At 34.0% G+C, this 24,478-nt stretch overlaps 1 long non-coding RNA gene across 1 annotated transcript in view; it reads right to left on the bottom strand.

Moving 5' to 3' along the window:
• Window positions 1-8,959: 8,959 nt before the first annotated feature.
• The window catches only part of LOC118195389 (uncharacterized), a 123,928-nt gene continuing 108,409 nt past the window's right edge, over window positions 8,960-24,478 (bottom strand). Inside the window, exon 3 of the long non-coding RNA XR_004759240.2 lies at window positions 8,960-9,172. This is a non-coding gene — a long non-coding RNA (uncharacterized LOC118195389). The remainder of the gene's footprint in view (window positions 9,173-24,478) is intronic.

Raw genomic sequence — 24,478 nt, 5'->3', positions numbered from 1 at the left:
GGCTAATGGTACGTACTTGAAATTTCATGGAATTCTTTAGATAGGCACTATTTTCTAAGTGAGACAAAAATTTGATGAATATTTTAGTATTAAAAAAATTTATGCACGAAAACATTACAGATTTTTTCAATAAAATACATTTTATAAACTCAACTCCGAATAAAATAAAAATTTAACACGACATTCTTAGAATTTTAGGTTCACAGTATTTTCCAACTGTTATAAAAGCTATATATTAAACATGGAATTAATTTATGCAACAGAATGTTTTAAATTGTGCGCGCAATGTGGAAACTTGACGAAAAATGTTGTCACAAAGCGGATTAAATTATAAAAATATTTGTGGCGACACAAACTTTCTGATGACTATTTCAGAAAGCAGCTATATTATGTAGTCAGCTGTAAAAAGTTGGAAGTAATATCTTTTAAAATAAATAAGTTATCCCGATTCTTGCAACAGTCACATATTCAAAGAACTTATGAATTTTAAGGTGTATGGGTCCCCTTAAGAAATTTTCTTCTGCCGAATGAATTTTGCTTTATTAACAGCAGTTGATAGCACACAAAGAAAAACTAAATAGGCATACCACAAAAGTTTGATGTAAGTTTTATGATGAAGTCTTCGAAAGCAAATTTTTTATTCAACGAAATGAATTACTAGAATAGTTTCAAAGACGTTTTCAGTTAATTTTAATATTTACAGCAATTTAACGTTTCGTCGTTTACTGTGGGTCTTTTAAATTTAACTTTCTAAACTAGCGCCTCTCAAAAGCTATTTAGTTTCCAGATCGAAACTAGCCGAATAAAATAACACTGTTCATTGTTCAGGCATTTTTATTGCATTATAGTTTGATTTTATTGTTGCTTTGTTAGTTTAATTATAAAATTGTTTTGATAGTGTAGGGTAAAATAAAAATTGAATAAAATTATAAGGTATTTTCTCTCTCCTTCCATAGCATGCCTTTGTGGCGTAACAGTAACACACTCGGCGCGTATTCGAGAGGTCCCAGCGAGGGCATTGCACATTTTTCACATCTCCTGGTTCAATAACCTATTGACTCTACAAAATAATTATATATTTATTCGATTTCATTACGGGTTACATTAATATTATACATATTTATTCAAATCAAATATTCAAATAAAAGCAAATTGCTGCAATTAGAAGAATTTGTCCTGCTGAAGAAGAAAAACATCTATACTATTGCATAACAAAATAAACTGATATATTAAAATTTAAATTAATATAAAATTAAAGTCTAATGTTACCAAATTTGTTTATAATTATATTACTGATGCAATTCTACTCATGGCAACGATCCATGTGTGTTCTGACAACGCAGAATTCCATTGAAATTTTGATAAAATGGTCTTAATTTCGGATGTTTATAATAACTTGATCCTTGATTAGGACTCAAATTCAGAGTCCCCTTTACTCAGGCATTGCATTACATCCCCAGTGATGTTGTGTTTCTGCCTAAAAATCTATCTTTACTCATCCAACAAATTTACTGGTCAAAGGAGTCACCCGGAATGAGAAATTGTCCTCTATAATATTGATTTAATCATGAAAATCACATGATTTGACCCTGCTCGATTAATCTGACCACAGTCGGACTAAATATTCACTTCAAGTTCTAGAATGTATTTTATTCGACTTGGCGATCAATGTGTCTGCATATATTCATTCGCTTTTCTTACTGTTATCGTCAGCATAAAAAGTTAAAATTATAATATATTTATTCACCGCTACTAATCTAATATTGAGAGCCAGACATATGATAAAGATGCTGGCTAAATAATAAGTAAATAATCATGGACAGAAAAGGATGGGCTCAAAACGAACTGTTGAACAAAAATAGCCATATATTACTCTAAATTCGAATTCTGAATGTTCGAAGCCTTAATTCATTGCTTGTTTTCAAAATAAAAATTACTGGGTAAAGATAAAAAGACATATAATTGACCAAACATATTTTTCAATGACAATTTATTTTCCATCACTTTAGTTCGGACTAGTTACTGAGAACGAGGAAATTTTGGAACGTGGCGTCTTAGAGAACAGACAGTGCATTTGCCTAAATCAAACTTCAAACTAAGAAACTAGTATTACCGGACCGATGTGTTATCCAGTGTATGACAATACCACATAGGTGGAATGCTTTAAGCTTTTGTACTCCTAAATACATTTATTCAAAATTAAGGCGAAAATTTTAGATTGGCTCTACTTGCTAAATCATGGTACCCCTGCTTAAAAAATGACATCGTTTTGCTTTTATACATATTGTAACTCTCCTGATCCTTCAGAATCTTTTCGTTCTCAAATCTCAGTTATTTAAAATTATTTGCGATTGCCAAAGAATATTCTATAAAAAAAACTTATAAAGTCTTTCAAAAGTATTCTTTTGCATCGTACTATACATTTCGCTAATATAAATAATCCTAACAACCTAGCGGTCACTCCATTACATCCTCATATCAGCTACAAAATTTCTCGGATTCTCCATAAATTCAACTTTCAGGTCTATTTTCTCAGCTATCACTAAAATTCGTCTGTCGGTTCTTAGAGAATCTATCTCTGATTTTATTTATTGGGCAATTGGTAGCATATATCCCCTGCGTGTGGCATTTATTGGTCAAACTAAAAGAGCGTTAAAATTTCGCATCAATTAAAACAATTCCTGTGTTTGCTAAAGGTCATTTTACCCCATTTTAAATTTGCGATGTTTTTTCATTCAATTAGGCAATTTTTCTTTAATTATAAAAAAAATAATTGCGTCTATTCGGAAATATCATGCTAGTTTTCTGCATCAAAGAAACAAGTTCAAATGCTTGCTTTCCTCCAGTGAACATCTGCTGTCTTGGCTTCGAAAACTGAATAAACCTGTGCAAACGATTTGGTCCAAATGGCAGACATCAACTCAGGTTTTCATTGGAACGAATTGTGATTGGCTATGAAACTTATGATTTGAAACAAAACGGCATGCTTGGGGTAGGAGAAGGTAGGCTATACCTCAATATAATTTTCTATATAATTTCTGCCAATTATTAAGGCACTTATATTATTTTACAAACAGTTTTTGAATCCTTTCTTCACAGACGTCTGCCACCTGATTTGATAGTCATTGCAACATGTCTTTTTAACCTGACCATCAAAATTTGTGACGAAGACCGCCCCCTTCTTCCATATGCAGGAACTGGGTTCTGGATCGGCACTGTGCGGACGGTGGTCATTAGCGATTCTGCTTCATTAGTCCGTCAGCTACCTGCACCAAATCCTCCGTAACAGAAGGTTGCCCATTTTGTTTACCATCAATGACATTCTTGTGACCATCTTTAGAAACTCATTGTCGTAACATTGCTCATAATGTTTTCTCTCTGGCTTGCCAACAGATGTAGGTAGCCATCTCCGGAATCGCCGGAATTTCAAAATGGCACTTATTTAAAAACACGCCTCGTAATAGCATCTAAAATATTCAGAAAGCTGTAATTGGAGTTTTAAAGAGTATTCGAAAATTTGAGTTCTCCAGAGGAATTAAGTGGCAATATGAAAGCGTCAAGCGCTATATAGGCTTACAAGGACTGTATATGAGAAGCTTAAAAGCAAGATTGATGTTTTTTAATGCAGGATTTTATATATTCTTAGTTCTAAGACAATGCAGACGCTCTGCGTTTATTATATAAACATTTAATTCATATATAAATTACCATTGTGCCTTTTCTTTTTATGTGCGTGTGTGTAGCTAATTGAACATAATGGCGTAGAAAATCTAATAAAGCGAAACTTATTATGTGTTATAACAAATGCGAATGATATGAGATTTTTTAAAGTTGTTATAGGAAATTCCACGTCGCATGATCAGATCCCTTCGCAATGAAGTCTTGGCTGAAAAAAAGAGGAAAGAATAAAAGGAGTTACTTTAAACCCCTTATTTTCTATAACTTGCTTGAATTTCAGTTCAAAAGACGCGCTTCAAGAATGGGGGAGAGGTGGAAAACAATTTTTTTAAAAACTTTTTTAAACGTTAATTCGTATCTTAAAGAATAAATTCAAAAACTGCCCAAGAGGAAAAGCTTTTTTAAGCTAGCCTCTTTAAAGAATTTGTTTCTATAACAAACAATTCATTGCCCTATTATTTTCTTCCTAAAACTAAAACTTTGATCTCGTGCGTTAAAACGGAATAAAACTCTTCAAAAAGAGCAATGGTAATAAAAAAAGAGCAAAAACCTTTTCCATTGCTCCGATTTTTACCTCTGTATATGTCTTCCGTAACTAGCTTTGTTTCTGTTTCCATCTTCGGGAATAAAAAAAGGTAAAAATATATACTAAGGGAAACGTTAAGTAACAATTACACTTCGTACAAAAATTGTTAAAGAAGTCAGAAGCAACGACAGCAAAAGAACGAAAGAAACAGCAGATGTCAAAATAAATGAGACTTAAGGGGGGGGAAGGAAATGAAAGTGCTCTATACTTCTAATTTTCGACCCACGTCACAGCTTTATCCCCCCACCCCACCTTTTCTCCTTCCCATTAAAAAAAGGACCCCAAAACTTGCAGACGATGAACAACAAAGCTAATCTTCTATAACTCGAAACCGTGTTATGTATCGCCGAATTAGAGAAACAATGGCGTAAGTGCAAATTTTGATGTTCGTCATTGATTTTATGGGCGTACAGTATCATTTAGAATATGCATGTTGCAAACGCTAATAAAATATAAATTGGATATTCAAAAATGGTTTTACTAGTCTTAAAAGCCTAATATAAGAATTTCGAACATTTAATAAATGTCAGCAAATTAACAACTTTTGGAGAGTTAGGTTCAAGAAAAGAACTACTTAATTTAATTATGTCAAATTAACGACAGTTTAAAGAGTTATGTTCGACGGTTTTGTAATCCAGGAATATTTGAAGCTTGTTCTGACGTTTCACTTATTTCCGCTTAGTGTTTAAACCTATTTTTATCAGGTTCAATGTTCCGTCTTACTTTCTTCGGGAACATGCAAGGACCTGACTCGGAACAGAGAGCTTACTAAAGCTATGTTCAATAACTGTGGGAAATAGACAGGATACACAAGAAGGGTATACAAAACCCTTTATTTTTCTCTATTTACAATAACTTCCGTACTTCGGAATACAAAGACCCAATACTTGTGGTCTAAACGTAAAAATATAAAAATAAAACTAAACTCTTAACTTTGAAATAATAAACGTGGAAGATTGGCCTTATATTAACAGGAAGCCGTATGTAGTACAGAGAACTGTTAACACTACAATACGTTTAAAATTATCAAGAGGATTAAACCTCTGGCCTGGAAGGCAACCAGCAACCGAGTAAAACTTCTAAGGTAAGCGGCCTGCTTCGACTAACTGCTTCCTCTCTCTCTCTCTTGGCAAAAAGCCACAACTTAAGTACTTGGCGTTCGCCAGACAAACTTTGCATAAATACGTTAACGCTTATAATTCTGGGCGGAAGTAGGAAATAAGAAGTGATAGTAAAGATTTAAAATAAAATAAACGTTAGTAAAACTTAAGATCCTTACATCTTTACAAAGAGTTGCCGAAACTGTTACCAGTACCTAAAGGTCTTGACATTTCGCAAAGGTTTCTAATCCAAGGGTTGCTGGTTGTTGAGACGAGAGGTACATTGCCGGAGAGAATACACAGCGATGAATCAAAAGTACAGTGATACATCCACAAGCAAATACATGGAAGGAAATAAGTGAAAATGTTCCTTATTTTTAAAGGATACTAATATCCATCAGTAGAATACTTTTCAATAGGTGTATCAGAAACCTTTTCTTCCATGAGACGAGCCTCTGAAGAACTTGTATTTGTGTTTAAGCGGCGCTTTTATAACGACCATTCTGAGTTTCTTCAAAATGAGAATTTCTATAATCCTTTTAATGTCGAGAAGACAGACATTCGCAAGTACATATTATCTTTTATTTATATAATTAACGCATCATTTAACAAAAGCATATGCCTTCAGAATTAATAGGATTTACACCTTCATTGCTTTCATTCTATGGAAAAATCAAAATGTATTCCAGAGAAGTCAGATGCTAGAAACAACAACTAACGGTTTATTCAAAACAGGCTCCAAGCTAAAGGGAATGAAATTCCCAATAAATTATTTTCCGAACTCAGAATTTAAAGATACTGATTTTTTATTAATAACTATGTAGAGTAGCTTAGGTTAATTAACCAGCAATTATGATTTTGATGTATGATATAACTTCACCTTTTCCATATTCCTCATCACAATGTTAATTAGTTGTGTGAGATGATGATCTTGAGGGAGAGTGTGTTTCCGATATTATTGCAAGATTAGGTTTTGACAGCTTTGGGTTAAATGCAATTATTCGGCTTTCGTTTCTCTCAGTGCCCATACTTTAAATCTGATGCACCGGTAAATTTATTTATATCGTTATAACTTAATATTCAACTACTGACTATTGACCAACGTTTAATTTAAACTGACTGTTCTTATTTTAATTTGCATTTCCACGCTGTTGCTACTGTACCACAGACTCGAGCTTTTATGTTCAAAGTTCTATTTAAATATAAAGGCTATTTTTATAACCTTCTTAAGAATTTTCCGTGCTGTCTCAGACATAGCGATAACTCGTTTCAGGTTTGTTAGGGTTATAGGATTAAAATAGCATTACCAGATTAAGTGTAACCTTATAACTATAGACGATGATAAATCGAATCAGTGTTTGAATTTTTCATTTCCCCTTGACATTGTGCAGTGAGACTTTATTCTTAAAGTAGACACTTTAAGACACATTATAAAGAGCCTTGAGCACCATACAGGTGATAGTACTCCTTTGCTCAGTTACGCCCCCAATTTTGATGGAGAGCACCCCAGGAAAAGGAGAGCTCCAAGGGCCTCTCAGCCCTCTTTTCTTAACATCAACCTCTCTAGAGGATTTTCAGCTCGCCACATATTTAATGTGTCCCCATGCCGTACAGACATTATACAAACATCCACACCTTATACGAGATTCGAACCCGGGTCGTTCGGTACCGAAGTAAACTCAGCTGACCAATATACCGTCTGGGCGGCTCCCAATGAAGTACACCCTGCGAAAGTAAATGCTTTCGAAATTAGAAAACACGAAAAGTTATTAATAAATTTTTTATGTATGATATAACTTCACCTTTATACGAAAGCCGAATAATTGCATTTAACTCAGTCATACAAAACGTGTAGAAAATTTCAAAGCGGTTACTTGGAAAAATATTATGTTTCTTGAAAAGACAAAAATAGTAAATGTAACTGATTTCTATATAAGTATTTAGATGTAAATTTCGAAATTTCCCTAGTTTTTCCTAAGAAATATGTTAGGCAAATCCTTATAAAATGAAGGATTTTTTCCCATCAAATCCATGAGAACTGTCTTTTTGGTAAAAAGTAACGGTAAGGTAATGTCTTTTCTTCTATGGCATGTATGTATGTAACCCCTTTCGACTTTAATTAGCTTCATTTATAAATTATTTGTGCTCATGAGGATCATATGAAATAATTTTTTATACAATTTCATATCTGTCGTATTTATTGGATCGTACCATTATATGCTCAGTAGTTTTCCCATTCAAACAATTTTCAGAGAATTTATTTCTTAAGTCTCGATAATGTAATCTGTCTACCGTTATGATGCTATCGTCAAACTTCTTTCAGAACGAAATAATTTCGAAGGGAATAATTCTAAAGTCATTTAATGTAAAGTGTATAGTTATTTACTGTGTCATTTAATTCAACAAAAAGAAAATGAAAATATTGAATATTCGAGCAAAAGAAATCAATTAAAAAAATAAGAAGATTTCGTTGAAAAAATAATAACTTTGTACATATTTAATTTTCTATCCTTAATTATAAAAGGTGGACTATTATGGACTAAAAAAATAATATAATGCAAATAAATGGTGAAATAAAGGAAATAATTTGGCACAAGGGTTGATTTTCGATACTGTTTCCCTATTTAAGTGCAGTTTACTCATTGGCTGACTAAATCAAGCCTCAGTACTTTTTTCTTCTTTTTTGTCTCTTCCTAAAATAAGATTTTCAATTATACGGATTTTGCTCTACTTTTCTCATTAAAATTCAGCATATAAGACATTCAAACTCTAAAAATCGGAAAACAGCTGCTTCGTCATTCTTAAAATTAAGTATTTCCTATGGTTTTCAAATTCAAATAGTTTCTGCCAAAAAAGATTATTGAAACTGAGTAACATTGATGGACTTGGTAAGTGTTAGAAATTATTGACGTTATGTATAGGCCAATATACCAATACATTTTTTGTGTTTCTACAATAGTTTGGCCCATTTTTTGAGTTTAAGACTATATTTATTTGAATTGTCAAATTGGCAGAAAATGTCTGATTCATTTATACGATAAAGAAAATTGTTCTTGCCATTCTTTCTCAAATAACACGTGCATGGTAAAATAATAATAAAAATAAAAGCCAATTTTCAGATTTTGCTATTTATTTCCTTCTTTAATCTAAAGTCTCTATTTTAGGAGTAAAGTTAATAGGGAGTATGTTTCGTATTGTAAATACGAGGAAAGTTAAAAAAAGTATTCTTAGGAAATTATAAATAAAAATCTAAATTAAAATCTAAACATGTAGATGTATCTAGACCCATTCAATGCTTAATATATTGCCTCTAGTTTCTTTTATAGCTCAGCACTACAAACATATAATTGAGTGGTGCAAAAATGCAGTTTCGCAACACTTTTTCTGAATCATCGTGAATGCTTTGTATGTTGATGACCTACCTTAAAGTGATCTAGTTACAACTTCATAGTGGCAATTTACTCGTGAAATTCAAGAAAAATATTTCTAGTGAAAAGGTAAAATTAAACTTTTTTAAAAAATAGAAACCTTCTTCAAATTTAAGTCCATACTACAAACAAACCATGATAAATGACTATTTTTGTGCGAAAAAATGTACTTTTATGCATTTTTATTTGATTTTCAAAAAACAATGGCATTAAGTCCGATGATAAATAATAACATCATCCAAACAATGATATTTTTAGACACACTCGATGAATTCAAATACTGGCAGAGGTCCTTATAATGGATAGCATTAGCATTTTTTATGGTGCTCTGTCTCTCTGCTTGTGTGTCTAACACAGTCAGCTAAAGTCTGTGTTGCCACCTGAAAATAAATAAATAAACAATTAGTAAAAAAATTATGCGTTATATTTGTCTTAAGGTAGTATATAAATATTATCTATTTATATAATAATGTATATATGATAAGAAAACTTAATTAGAATATTATATCGCAGCAATATATATGCTTTTAAAGAACATGATATTTAATAAATAAAGGTTAAAGAACGTTAAAGAAACGGCCATTTGGGCGTAATGTAAAATCTGAAAGCTTTCAGATTTTTTTTAAATTATATTGTCGCGTGCTTACGGTTTTCATAATAGATTGAATGCACACAGGTTCGATGATAGATTCATAAAATTTATTTTTATCAAAAGAAACACTTCAAAGTTCTGGAATTTTCTACAAAAATTCTCGTACAGGTGTTCACAGTATCACAGATGACAATCACTACTTAACTCTTTGAACTAGTCAGAATGTTAAACACAAAGCAATGCAAAGCGCACCTAAAGAGAAAGCTAACCTGAAAATATCTCCCATCTCACGCTGAACTAACAGCTCGCAACAATAACAACAATTGAAAGCAAATCCTCTCTCCGGTCTTATCTAGTTTTTAACCGGCCTGCTTCTCGAAATTACTGGAAAGCAATGTGAGGGTCAAATTACAGCTGCAGCTAATAGTGATCAATTGCATTTATTCAGTTACAATACTTATCACGGTAATGCAGGGACCGGACCAAATATGTCGCCACATGGTAGACAAACGCTTTGTCAATTAGCTTTTCAGTCAAGGAAATTTTTCTTGTCGGCGTAAATACAATTAATGTTATCACGCTAAAATATCAGCCAATAATTTTGTCAGAAAAGTAATTTGTGTTTTTTTTTTACAAAAATAAAAATATGTACATATTTTAATAAAATGATCTTTGTAGATATAAAATATTATCAACAGGCCCAAAAAATAATTCTCAGCTCCATTATAATTAATGCGTATTTGTCCCGTAGAGAGAAAAATGCAACTTAAGTGCCTGAATTATTTCAACATCCGGATGGAATGCTTTTTCAGTCAGGCCGCAAATTTAGAGCTTTAATTTTATAAGTGAATTTTTTGACAGTATGCCTATCAAAAGAAACGGAGATAAAGTAATTTAAAAGCAAAATACACCATCGAAATAAGTTTCAAAATAACACTGTGAAAAAGATACAAAGTTATCGGTTTACGGTTAAAATGATAGTTACGGAAATGAAAAATGTTAAATAAAACAAAAATAGCGGTTATCTGGTTGCGCGCGATTTTTTGTATTTGTTTATAGAGTATTCTTTTCGTAACGTATTTTCTCGCGCGTGAATTTGGCTATGTAATTAACTACATAAGAAATCGGAAAGGGGAAGATGTATTTTTCTAAATTCTTATTTGATGAAAAATACAAGCAACATTGTTGGTTCGAAAATCACACTTTCAATTTTTTTCTGCTGCCAAAATTATTCAAAAAACATCTTCCATTGGAGAACTGGATTTTCTAGAGGCATTTCACATTCATAAAAATCTTTTTGTTCTAGTTAACGATCCTAATTCCAATCCAAATTTGCCTTCGGCCTTTAAAGAAATTATGTTTTAGTTCTGGTTTCACGAACAGATGGCGCCACTTGCTTATTCTTGTCCAGGCTTTCTTATCTTATCTAATCATTATTTTCTATCTTGTTCATTTGCGGTTTTGCAGCTGAGGATGGTGGTTCGGTAAAAACCATCGAAACTAGTCCTGTGAAAATTTTGTAAATATAACGCTGATTTTTGTTGTTTGACTTTGAATGTTTGTAGTAGATAAATTTATATTTTTTTGGTAATAAATAATGAAATTCCCTGGTACCTATACACAAGTTACGCATCTGGTATGCTTTTCTTTAATGTTTAATTACAATCAGCACCCATTTGATTGATCTAATACCGGGGATATCGTTCACGGTTACTCAAAATTATGGCTGATCCAATGGCAGTTTAAAAAACACATGGAAAAGACACACACACACACACACAAAAAAAAAAAAAAAAAAAAAAATATTCAACAATTTACCTGTGTTTTCATACATTTGAAGGTGGAGAATGAGTTCATTTATTTTAAATCAAATCGGTATTCAAGGTTCTTTTCCGAGCGCGGGTGTTGTGTGCACCTTTTTTCACTCTGTATTTTCTTCTGTGTTTATTTATTTATATCTATATTTCTTCTGCTCTTAAGGCGCATATTCTATATTACATTTTGTTTACAATATCTCTTGCATATTGCAGTTAATGCGAAACTGAAGAACACTGGCTGTATACTTGATTCATTTTTAAGATTGAGCACGTTACTTTAAACTGATTATCAAGCAATGTTTATATGTTCTGAATTAGACAAAATTAAACTACATACTATGGTGGATAAAAAAATAAACGCCCAAGTATTGCGATATAGTTTGTTATTAGTGCTATTATCCTCCGCAATTTTCTTTACCTCTTTGCATTTTCCGTAGACAGTTTTTTTTTTTAAACTGAACTGTTCATAGCTCCGCAATAAGCAAAATGATTTCAAAATTGATTGAGGTTAAACGAGCTTCTATCACTACATCAGCTATACTTCATCATTATTCACTGATAACAGTATTATGTTATAAGACTGTGACGAGATACCCGAATGTCTCTCCATAGTCATTTATATTTCATATCCAGAAGATAATATTGCATAATGAACATTAATGTTTCAAATTCAGGACTTAATGCTTATGCAGTGTACTACCTGCTTATAAGGTAATAGCACGATCCTCTGGTATAGTTTCTCCCTTGAGCTCGATATAAGGTGATCCAAAATATCTCGCACAACAAACTTTAAAAAATTGCGGAAACTGAAGAATGGATATTAATGACAAATGTTTCGATGAATAACATCTCTTTTTAACTATTGTAAACACATAACGTGTTATTTGAAATTTCAGTTGCAGTGTATGCTGTTAACATTAAAAATCATTTGTTTGGTGAAAGATGTAGGCCGTGAAAAAAACCTCCCTGTTATATATGAACTTCTAGCAGCTTATCCGTTCAACCAATCGGAATGAAATTTCAACATTAATCTGAAGGTATGCGCTCGAGATTGTGATTATTTAAAAAAGCAGCCCTTTCGTAATTACCGCCACAATGAACAAATTTCGAAATTTTCGAATGGCGACGACCACTTTTCTTCTTGCTCAAGCTGATCAGCGCATTGAAAAATCATAAATGGAGTTCGAACGATATAGAGATGAAAATGGCGGCACTTGCAAAGGAGAACATTTTAAAAGTCCATTGGCAACACAGAGAGGAGGATGCATTTTGGAGAATTCCCATGGATAGATAGAAGCATCAGCCACAGAATACAATGTGCAAAGCATTGCTTATGGAAGACTTTCAATAAGCTGTGTGGAAAGATTGTGTCTTCCATCAGGTGTTCGAAGGTGCTAACAAGATGATACTTACAGGGAAACAGATTTGTCAGAATGCCACAAAACGTGAAGTTATACAGACTCGTCCTGCGATGCTACGTTCGTCATTGTTGTCAACAATATCCAGTATGCGATGGTTATACGAGCATTATCGTCTGCGTAGGTAGGGACGGTGAAATCTGTAATTCCAATAAAAGTTATTTTCCCTCTGTGTTGTTCTTGTCCTTTACAATGCTATTCTTTGCAAATGTTTTACGCAGGTAATTTTCGTCCCACGTTTATCATTCCATCTCCACTTATGGTTTTTATGGTTTTTCAATGATCAATTTATTCAGAAAAAAAAGTGAGTGCCGAAATTTGAAAATTTCGCAATGTTTTTATACTAAGCGTAAGTAAGCTATTGTTTTAAATCATCAGAATCTGGAGCGCATAATTTTCAATAACAATACCTGGAATCTCATTTTGATTGGTTGAGTGGACAGGTTCGCTAGGTTTTCATATATGGCACTTGAGTATTGAATGAAAAATTTTTTATGACGTTATATATGTGTGTTATTCATTATAACAACTTACCATTAATATCCATTTAGCAAAGTTTACAATTTTTGAAAATTTTACGTGTGCACTTTTGGGTTATCGTATATAAAGCTTGTTATAAACCCTTTGTTCGTCGATTTATTTAAGTGTGGCTCGCCAGGACTATCTCCTTGAATGGAGGAATATTTTCGAGGAGAAAATCCTAACGAAAATTTACTTGCGCCTACAATTATTACATGAGTGAAATCACGAAAACACCCACGTGAGGATGAAACAGCAGATAGCTCAATGACACTCTAAGCAATTATGTGTGTGTGTGATTATGGCAAAGCCTCGAGGGCTATCTGCCTAAGATGAGGGATGCCTTCGTGGAGGACTTTCTAAGGGAAACTGGCTCGTATACACGTTACACATGGGGAAAACCACGAAAACGCCCAAGCAACCAGCCCGTTCGCGGGATTCGAACCTCGGACCGAACTACCAGTGTTCAGCGATTTTACCGCTCGGCCGCTGGTGGGCCCTGTAAGCAATTATTACAGTTGTATAGACATTAGGATTTATTTGGAAGCAGGAAAAATGAAAAATTAGCCATCGCCTTCGCCGGGAATCGAACCACGGACCTCTGGAATACCGGCTCAGCGTGCAGAACCACTACACCACGAAGGTACGCTAGGAAGGCGGAAGAAATACCTTACAAAGTAACCGTGCGTGCTCTCGCGGAGTAAGTAGTTTTTATTTAAAGCTGGCCACTGATGCTAGAATCTTGGTGAAGGTACAGAGGAATTTACACTTACATGTTTCTCACTCTCAAAAGCCTAATTTTCTCCAAAAGATATCCAAACTAAAAATGTGGTGGCGGATAATTAATTATTCCCACCTGGTCTCGTACTTCTTGTCAGTACCAAAGGGTAGAATATAAGGCGTTATCACACGTGCACTAAGTTGTTAACTTTAAACAGCGATCGCTTGCTTCAAGGTAGAGATAACTATTTCCCAAGCAGAACGAACTTTTACGATTGAGTTTTACACCGCAACGTATTAGTTTGACTGCAATGCTGTCTTTCTTTTACTCTTTGTAGGTAATCGCAACATTTTATTCCTGACTTTAATTTTGTCAGAAATCAAAAAGGATAGCAGGCCAGTTCGTGTCTCACGGTGGAAGCTTCCAAGTTCTGGAGCCCACCAATGGCCGAGCGGTAAAGTCGTTGAACACTGGCAGTTCAATCTTAGGTTCTAATCCCACCAACGGGTTGGCTGTATGGGTGTTTTCGTAGTTATTTCGATGTGTAACGTGTATACGAGCCAGTTTTCCTTAGAAAGCCCTCCACGAAGACAACCCTCAGGCAGATAGCCCTCGACGTTTTGCCGTAATCACTTAAATAAAATCAAAACAGGTTCTGGAAATCAGACTACTAAGCAGAAAATCATTGTTTTGTTACGTTCACGAGTATTTGGGAAGGTCTGTTTAAGTGCTTCACAGTTTTCCCGTAAAAACCGTTTCAAAGTAATGCTTAATCATACAAATTCGTTTTGTTTAGGAAAAATTTCAGCATTTGTTGAAATTTGAAAAAATTGATCTCTCAGTATGCTGTACTCACTGGACAAGTATACTATACTGAAGTATTAATCTTTATAATTGTTACAATAGTAATTTTACGTTTATTTCAATAAATTAATTTATCACAAAAATAAATGAAAATATCTAACTGCAGTTTAGCAGAAATAGTCTTCTGGAATACAATAACTTTAAATATATGCACACATAACAACGAAATAAAGCGCCTGACGTTAGTTGATTATCTGAAAATAGTTCTTGAAACACTACAAGCATAAAATAGCATAAAAAACAGCATTTTTCTCCCCCTAAAATAAAAGAAACAGTAGCTGCGCAATACTTATCCCACTAGGCCTGAAAGATTTAAAACAAACCAAAATAAAATAAAAAGAAACATTCTAGCACTCCAGAACCGAAGACGAAATTGCATGATTTCGGAACTATAATAGTTATATAAAATGCGGTCTTAAAGTTCAAATTTCGGAATTGTTATAATTTTCATTATAGACATATATCACACTGAATTTTAACAGAATCGATCATACTTCACTGTCCCTCGTAGCATAGATTTCTATCCTTCGGGCTAAAACAGGAGATCGTGGCGGTAGGAGGTTTGGGAGGCGGAAAAGTTGAGAGATAACTTTGAAAGTTTATCCCCAAACACGAACATGGCTTTCCGGTTATTAGCTATATTAGAGAGAAATGTAGAGACAGATGGAGCCCTGGCTGAAACTCTTCTTAATTGCGTTCATCAAACGTTGGCGATCACGAAACTCAGTTGGAGAGCGTTGGTTTTTTATTAGCCGGAATCTTGGCGAAGCACGAATGCAATTTGGCGCTCCATCTTGGCGACGGAAATAGATAATGGTGCAGGGTATCATTAAACCGCACTCCCGCGTCAATTAACTTCTGACTACAATTAATAAACGGAGTAAGTTTATCTTGGAGAGCTATCATGAGAATGAGGCCAGGCGATGAGATTCGAAGAACCACGTGATAAGATTAGAATCAATTCCGCTTCCTACCTGTAAAATAATACGCTGTATAATATATTTCTAAATACTGATATAAAAAGTATGCGAAGGCGCTTTTCATTTAACCCGGTCACTCTTGTTATTTGCTAAAGCACAAAATTAGAGAATGAATGTTACGTATCATGAATTCTATTTTCTCGGATTTTCGTAGTTCAACTTCTAGCGAATTTTACTTAAAAATTTAATATTTTTTTGTAGAGACTATAAGGTATTTCTCAAGCCTTCTTAGCGTGCCTTCGTGGTGTAAGGGCCAGCAAACTCGGCGCGTATTCGAGAGGTCCGCGGTTCGAGTTCCGGCGAGAGCACAGCTCATTTTTCATCTCTCCTGCTGCGAAATAAGTCTAATGTCTCTACAATGCGCCCGAACTAAACAAGGTGGTGGATGATGATTCTCCACCACCAGGAATTGGCAGTTAGGTACCCTAATCCCCAGTTGCCCTTTGAAAGGGGAAGTATATAAGGTACTTCTCCCGCCTTCTTAGCATGCCTTCGTGGTGTAATGGCCAGTACACTCTTCGAGTATTCGAGAGGTCCGTGGTTCGAATCCCGGCTAGGTCACTGCTCATTTTTTATCTCGCCTGCTTCGAAATAAGTCGAATGTCTCTACAAGACTAATTAAGTTTTTTTGCAGGAAATATGAAAATCTACTGTATTATTGTCAGAATTCGAACCACGGATCGTCCGGTTACCCACCTGGATGTGCAAGCCACTTAAACCGCAAAAGCATACACAAGAAATGGGATAATTCTTTACATTCTTCCCAATTCAAAGAGCGAATGAGGAAAGGCGCAATATATAGTCAAAGAAATCCATGTGACGAAGTGCACTTTGATGTTTGGGTGCCACCGAAGAGACTCATTAGGCATTTCGGAGAAGGAAAAATGAAAATTCAAATATGCCCTCTCAGAGATTTAAAGCACGGATTTTGCATATGCCAAATGGATTTGCTTATTTACATTACAAGCGTACGCACGGGGCATCACAAGGACCTTGGAATATATAAATTTTATTCTGAATTATATTTAAGTATTAAAACTGTTACGTTACTCTGCTCTTTCCATTCTCCTTCTCTTAACGGCATCCTCTCTTCAGAGCTATAAAATGTAACTTGATCAGTGGTGGAGCAAGAGGGGACATTTGTCCTCTAACGCACTATCCAGAACGCGCCAAAATGATGTTACGAAATTTTAGAATGAAATGTTTTCCATTCTTGGCAAACAGGAGGGGCCGCGAAATCATCAGTTGCCCCCGGGCGATGAAAACACTCGGCTCTGAATTTGATATAATAAATAATAAAACGCATGCGATTAATATTTAGCAGCTTCGAAGTTCCCATCTAATTTACTTGGTACTTAATTAAGTTAATACCTCTCTACTCAGTTTAGATAATCTGTTAAGTTACTATTTTGCTGCTATGCCGTGTAGAGAAAAATTAAGGTGTCAATAGGTTTGGGAAAATCAATTGCCAAACGTATCTATGTATCACAGTGAATTAAACATCTTGAGGTAAGTCAGAACTGGTTTAAAAATGTTAGACAGCAGTTATTTATCCTTTTAAATTAAGGAGCTGAAATAACTGTGAATGCAGTTTATACGTAAGTTTTGCATCACGAGTTTAAGTGTTTTTCGTGAACATATTCAGGTTGCAGGATGAGATAGCACTGCGCTTAGGGTTCAAACGACTGAAATATTAGGGAAAAAAATTGGGAGAGGTGTCAAAACATCAAGACTTGGACCACTAGCAGGTATTAATTTCAGGTAGCTCAGCAATAGTAAAACCTCCGTAGGTAATCTTGAGAAGCTTCAGAAACAGGAACATAATCTAGTACAGAGTATAACATCAACATGGAATCTCGAGTTATGAAGTCATGATTGAAGAATTATAGGGCACAGAAAATTATGCGTACATAAGGGCACCAAAAATGTAAACCAAAAGGCATGAAACGATAATAGGTGGATTATGGTTTCAGCTCTCTCATACACTCTGCAGAAAAAGGCAGTTGAATTTCAGGAGTTAATTCTTAGAATTTCGACAGTCCATTCGACAAGGAAAGGCTGGAACGTGGGCATATGACATCTGGCTGCTCCACGACCCCATAACTCGAAAAATCTCAGATCAGTCATGATCATCTTGGATCAGCCTTGAAAACTGTATTATTGTGATGATAACTACCGGCATTAAAAAGAAGCCATTATCTTGTCCTTTTTTAATGTTAAAAATTTTTGGCCAATTCTCAGTTTTAGAGAAAAACATTTTGAAGAACATTTTAAAGAATGTTTACATTTTAGGTTTATGCTTTGGTCGAAATTTTGGTTATTTTCAAATTCAGCGCGATGAAATTTCAGACTTCCCTTTCTTTCATTGTGTTTCCTGATGCCAATTTGCATAATGAAATCTTTATTATTATTATTTTTTTATTATTTCGGAGAATGATAATAAAATTTGCAGTAAAATTTACAACGTTCTAAATTAAGTGTAAAGTATCATCTTCACCATTTTTGCTGTTTATTTCTTTCTGAAAATCTCTGAGCTAAAGTCCATTTAAAGAAATATTATGATATTTGAAACCCTTTATTGCCTATATTTATAATAAAATATATTTTAAATAGTTTAACAGTAAATAATAGTCATTTTAAATAATTTTTAGTATGTTATTCTTTATTTTAGGCTACAACATCTACTGATATATTTTGATGCCAAAATCATGCTTTAAAAATGTAATACTATGCGAGTTTGCGTCAAATTTCGAAAACTTTTGTAAAAAAAAAAATCAGTATTATAAGAGGAGGCTGATTTAACAACAACAGTTTCTTATCGTATGTAACGCTTATCAGGCGTATTTTGAGTATTTAAATCTCAAACATATTGTAGTTTCAGTTAGCTTCAAACAGTTTTTAAGTTATGCCTTATTCTTAGACAGTTTACTACATGTATAGTATATCATATTTTTTTTATGGGAGCAAGGAACATGAAAGAATGAACAGTGCTCGTGCCGGGATTCGAACTCAATCTTCGCATAGCTAGCCGAGTGGGCTTTCAATTACACCACGACGGAGGAAGAAAATACCTCACATTCTTCCCCACTTAGAAGACGACAGGAGAGCAGGAAATCCTTATAATCCTGATATACAAGTGACTAAATTAACTAGGCGAATATTTTTTTAATACTAGAAACACAAGTAGGGAAAAGTATGATTTATTTGCAGAGTTCTGATTTCTAATTAGCAAGATTCAGTTTAAATGTTACAGCTTCTGCGCGCTTACGTAACTGCGAATTTACATAAGTCGCGCACTACGTAAGTCGAGGGATCACTGTATATATATATATATGTATATATATATATATATGATTATTATTATTCAAATTTCTCCAAAATGTTAATATTCTACGTGAAATGGATAATTACTAGCCTTCTATTCTCGAAATAAATAAAACTTCCGATTTTTGACATTAATATTAAAAGCCTTCGCAAAATAATATCATCTAACCGTTCCAGTATATACCATCTGTATTAATTATCCTAAAATCAATATTCCTAGGCTGCCCTGTTATATATGCTTGAATTCCGGGAGGGGATTTATTCGCTGCACAGAAAACTGATCCCCGCATCTGTGCAATGCGGGGTAGCATACAACGAACCGGTGTGAGGTTACCCTGGATCTGTTGCGGCTCCCCCTTCTATTGTCTTCCATGAGTCAGAGGTGCCACCTTCTGTGGCACCCCCATCTTCCACGGGACAGGATGGCTATCTATTGTGCTAGGGGAAAGCGACACGTGGTGTGGCATTGAAAGAATGTTCAATTGTGTCTATACACACCGATGTTGAGAGGGAGGCGTCGGCGGTGGCCAGGGGTGCTGCACTTGAGTGAGGACGTGACTGATAATTATAATAATAATATTCTGGATGATAAGCGTCAGCCAGTAGTGACAGCAAGGATGACTGCATGGCTTAGAGAGAGATTTGCGAAGTTAAGAGAACTCTCGAGCTTTTAATCGACAATTCAGAATTGAAAATATTCGCTGAAAAAGCAAACGGATTGTATAGTCAATCATAACTTTTTATCTCATTCTCCATTTCTTATAATTCAATTATTAATTGACAGAAAAGGAATTTATAAGCTATAAGCATTCTTTAGATTCGTACAGTTTTTAAATTAACACACATGTGATAACAACATAAAATTTCATGATATCTGCAACCCCCCCTAATTCGTTAGCATTATAGGTCTGCTTTAAAAGTTTGAACATGCTTAATTATTGATTATTTTGACCTACAAAGAAAAGTAAATAAATAAATAAAAAAAAGGAAAGAGGGGGGAATAAAAAAATCTGAAGATTTTTCAGATTATATATTACCCACAAAGGGGCGTTTTTTAACGTTTTGCGTGTTACCTTTTATCAAATATCATGTTCTTCGCTCTAAACCATAAAATTCAGTTCAACAGCAATATCACAAAATAATTTAAAAACAGCATATCCTTAGAATTTCCGAAACACAGTCTCGCGCGCTGCAGATAAACATATTTTTTTTTTCCCTACGGTGTTGCCACTGATCGCTTTGAACTCGTTGTGTTTGTTAATCAAAAATGTTTTACAAAATATGAAATACGAGTAGATAATAAAACAAGTTTCATATTCCAAATGTGGGCTTCCAGGTGCCCATATTCGTGTGGAGGACTACGTTATTCAAAATTTGATGTCTCTAGGTATCCTTGTTTTTTTCACAGTGCGAAAAACATACATACATACATACATTCAGATTCTTTATTATTTAATTTCTTTAAATATAATACAGGGCTCTAATATTTGGTTGCAAAAATGTGAAAAGTGAAACGTCGTTTATAGTGAACCAACATAGACCTCCAAAACAAAATTAATATCTTATTTGAGTAAATTGCCCATTTGGGCTTTTAAGAAAAATTAAAGCATTAAAGCCCGAATAGGCTTTTAATTTTTTTTTTTTTTTTTTTTGACGCACAGAGGCTCGTTTTATTAGCGTTTTGTGTGTTATCTTTACTTACTAAATATCATGTTCTTCGCACTTAAACCATAAAATTCAATTCAACAGCGATATCTCAAAATATTTAAAAAAAGCATACCTTTAGAATTGGCGATACACATTCTCGTGCGCTGGAGATAAAATGTTCCCCCCCCCCGTGTACAATGCTGCCATTGCTCTCCATGAAATCGTCGAGTTTGTTAATTAAATGCTTTAATGCTTTACAAAATATGAAATAGATAATAAAACAAATTCCAAATTCGGGCTTTCAGATGTCAATATTCGGGTGGAGACGTACGTTATACAAAACTCGATGTCTCTAGGTACCGTTGTTTTTTCACAGTGCGAGATATATATACAGTCACGCAGATTCTCCATTATTTAATTTCTTTAAATATAATGCAAGCCGATAATACTTGGTGGCAACAGTTTGAAAATTGATTCGCCGTTTATAGTGAACTGACGCAAAATGCCAAAACGAAATTAACAGTCCTTCTGTGCAAAATGCCCCTTTGGGATAAAAAAAGCAAATCAGTGCTACTCAAGAAATAAACTCAAAGTTTGAAGAGCAGCATTAAAGTTCTGTTTTTCCAATAGCCAATAATTTTTTGAAGCAAATTTTTACCTGATTTAATGAAAAATGTTAAAAGATAATGATGGTAATATACATTTTATAGAAGGGGAGCTTTATGTAGGGAAAACTTGAAGATGTACTAACCATTTGGTAGAATAGATCTTTAGTAAATTTTTGGCTTAACCTTTGCTAGATGATAATAATCTTTTATGCAAGCCGTATAATACCAGAAAATCTTTGAAACTGGAAAAAGAAGTGGAATATATACATATTTTCAAAAAATGTATTTCTAGAAGAAATTGTTTAATAAGTTTTAATGAAAATTTAGGCAGAAAAGTTTACAAATCAAGGAAAAACGAAAAACATACAAAAAATGGAAGGCTTATAGCCTAAAATAGAAAAATTAAAAAGTTAGATTTAAAAAAAAGCGTAGCTTGCTTAAAACTGGGAAAATTAAAATTAAACTGCATTAATAAATTCAGTTAATGAATGGAATATGAAAAATAAAGCTAAAACTTAGATGAAGTTCACCTCCTTTTTACTTCCTTGTTCGAAGTAAAAAGGAAGTATTGCAATCGCGAAAAGTTTCAGGCAGCATATTTTAAGGAAAATATCCATTGTGTTCGCTATTGATGCAATTTAACGATGTTTTTGCGTGACATCTGTACGTAAGGACAGAATGAAAGACTCTTTTTCCTTCAAAAAAATTATAAAACTGCTTTAAAATGAATTCTGAAGGGAATGTTTCGTGCTGTCTGTACGTAGGTATGTATATACTATGTATCTCACATAACTCAAAAACGAGTAGCCTCAGAACGTTGAAATTTTGTATATAGAACTGCTATAACACGTAGATGTGCACCTCGTATTTTGGTTGCCCTCACCCGCAGCAAACGTATATAAATATATTTATATATATATCCACTCTGTTACTCGGCACAGTGATCTCAGTTTCTTTACTCTTACATGTTTGTAAATTGTATATTTTTTGCTTTAAAAATGCTTGAATTATGTTGTTCTTATCTTCCGGTTCAGGTTTTTATGCCTTTCGTAAATCTGGAAGCAATATTTGTACAATTATCGACAATTTAAAAGCTGTTTAAGTGCGGTTAAGTTTTAAATAACATGGCGGACATGTTTGTTTACATTACAGCAGAATATTAGATTTGTCGCCAGTCAAGTGAGACTAAGCTTCGCAACAACAAAGGACACAAATCAAAGTTTAAAACTTAAAGATAATCTTAGAAAAGCAATCAAAGTAATCTGTGGCTTTATCAGTCAACCCCTAGAGGCTGAAGTAAACACTGCAAGCAGTTGCAAAATTATAATATCAAGAACGTGAATAAATTTTTAAAAAGTTTAAAATTATAATTTTCAGCGGTCGGAACTAAAAAAAATGCGGTAAAGACGCTGAACACTGGCAGCTTGGTCCGAGATTCGAATCCGCGAATGGGCTGGTTGCATGGGCGTTTTCGTGGTTTTGCGCATGTGTAATGTGTATACGAGCCAGTTTCGCTTAGAAGTCCTCCACGAAGGCATCCCTCCCCTTAGGTAGATAGCCCTCGTGTGCTTTGCCGTAATTGAATAATCCAATCCAATCCAATCCGAGCTAAAAAAAAAAAAAAAAGCAAAACCTGCAGATACGTAAATCTAGCAAATTCAAAAACGAAAACATGTAAATTTTGAATCCCCGCAAGCCGAAATAAACACATTTAAAAAATGATAGCACCAAAATCATAAGCAAGCAAAACATCTTAAAAATCTAATAATAATAATTAAGTGGACCGAGTGGCAAAAAACAATCCAACCATATGAAAAAAAAAATTAAATTAAAATACAAAAAAAGAGTTAGTTCTTAAAATCGTAACATTAGAACAATAATAGTTTTGAATTGAAGCGAAAAAAAAAATGGTTAGAGCAACAAAAGTTTAGAAAAAAAATATCCGACCTAAGCTAAGCCTAAAATGTACTAAGTGATGAATTTAGATAAACTTTGAATTTAAAACTACGAATTTAACGGATTTATATTATTGAAAATAATTAGCAAAATCTCCATTGTAACATTAAATATAGCGCAGCAAAACGAATAGGCTGTAGTAGGAAAACACACAAAATTACCTGAATTATAAAACCAATAGCGGTTACCCATTTTAGGTTTAATTATTTTTATTATCTGTTGTTTATACATATAATGAGTAAATACAAAGTAAAAAGCAGTTCAAAATCTAATACAATTGCGCGTTGATTGCAGCAAGTGGTGGGAATAATGCAAAATAAATTAAAATAAGTAATACGTTTAAAATCCATCCCATATTCGATTCGGAATAAGCAATATGCAAAAACCAAAAAAACCAGAAGCACAGTGACAAACTGCATGTAATGGGGCAAAACCAAAAAAGAAGGAAAAAATAAATTTTCACCTTTCACTGCATCATCATCATGCGCACAAATGCCTGGCTTTTGGCAGTTAAGCCATTTAACCGTAATCTATAGATTAAAAAATCAAAAATTTAATTACTATTAGACCAGATAATACGAAAATATTCCAGTTCTCTTTAAAATGTATTATCACTTATAACGTCAACGCCACCCAACCCTATAGTGGAGAGTGACACTAACTGCTGTACCGATGGACCTGGTTTCGAATCCCGGAAACGGCAGGATGTTTGTACGTGTATAGTGCCCATGTGGCATGGGGCATTCAACGCGAGCCGAAAGTCCTCTCGAGAGGTTGGTGGTAGGGAAAGAAGGGTGGGAAATCTTCGCACCGCCTCCTACCCCGGGGTGTTCTCCTCAAAATTGGGGCGAACTAAGTTCAGCAATATATTAATTACCTGTGGTATTACAGAGGTGCTGGCATAACTTCTACCTGTACCTGTTACTTATGATGATAACAAAGATTTGTGATTTTAAAAATGATAGCATTCGATTTGTAGCTAATGTTTACTCATTATCAAGTCATTATCAGCAGAATCCCCCCTATGAAACGCATTTATGTATAATGCGATTTATGTATAATGTGGAAAAATATCTAAAAGCCAAAAACATTTACACATATAAAAAAGTAACCACTTCTATTATTCTTACATTGTTGTACACCAAGAGTCCTATTTTTATGATCAAAAGCACATAAAGAAATTGTGTTCTTAATTCCTTCTATCTGTGTAGACCATGATATGCTTCCTAAAACCTTGCGG

The sequence above is a fragment of the Stegodyphus dumicola genome, chromosome 9 (genome assembly GCF_044657685.1).
Source record: "Stegodyphus dumicola isolate Sdum_Otavi_A_Nest chromosome 9, ASM4465768v1".
NCBI lineage: Eukaryota > Metazoa > Arthropoda > Arachnida > Araneae > Eresidae > Stegodyphus > Stegodyphus dumicola.
This window is presented reverse-complemented; position numbering and strand designations above follow the sequence as displayed.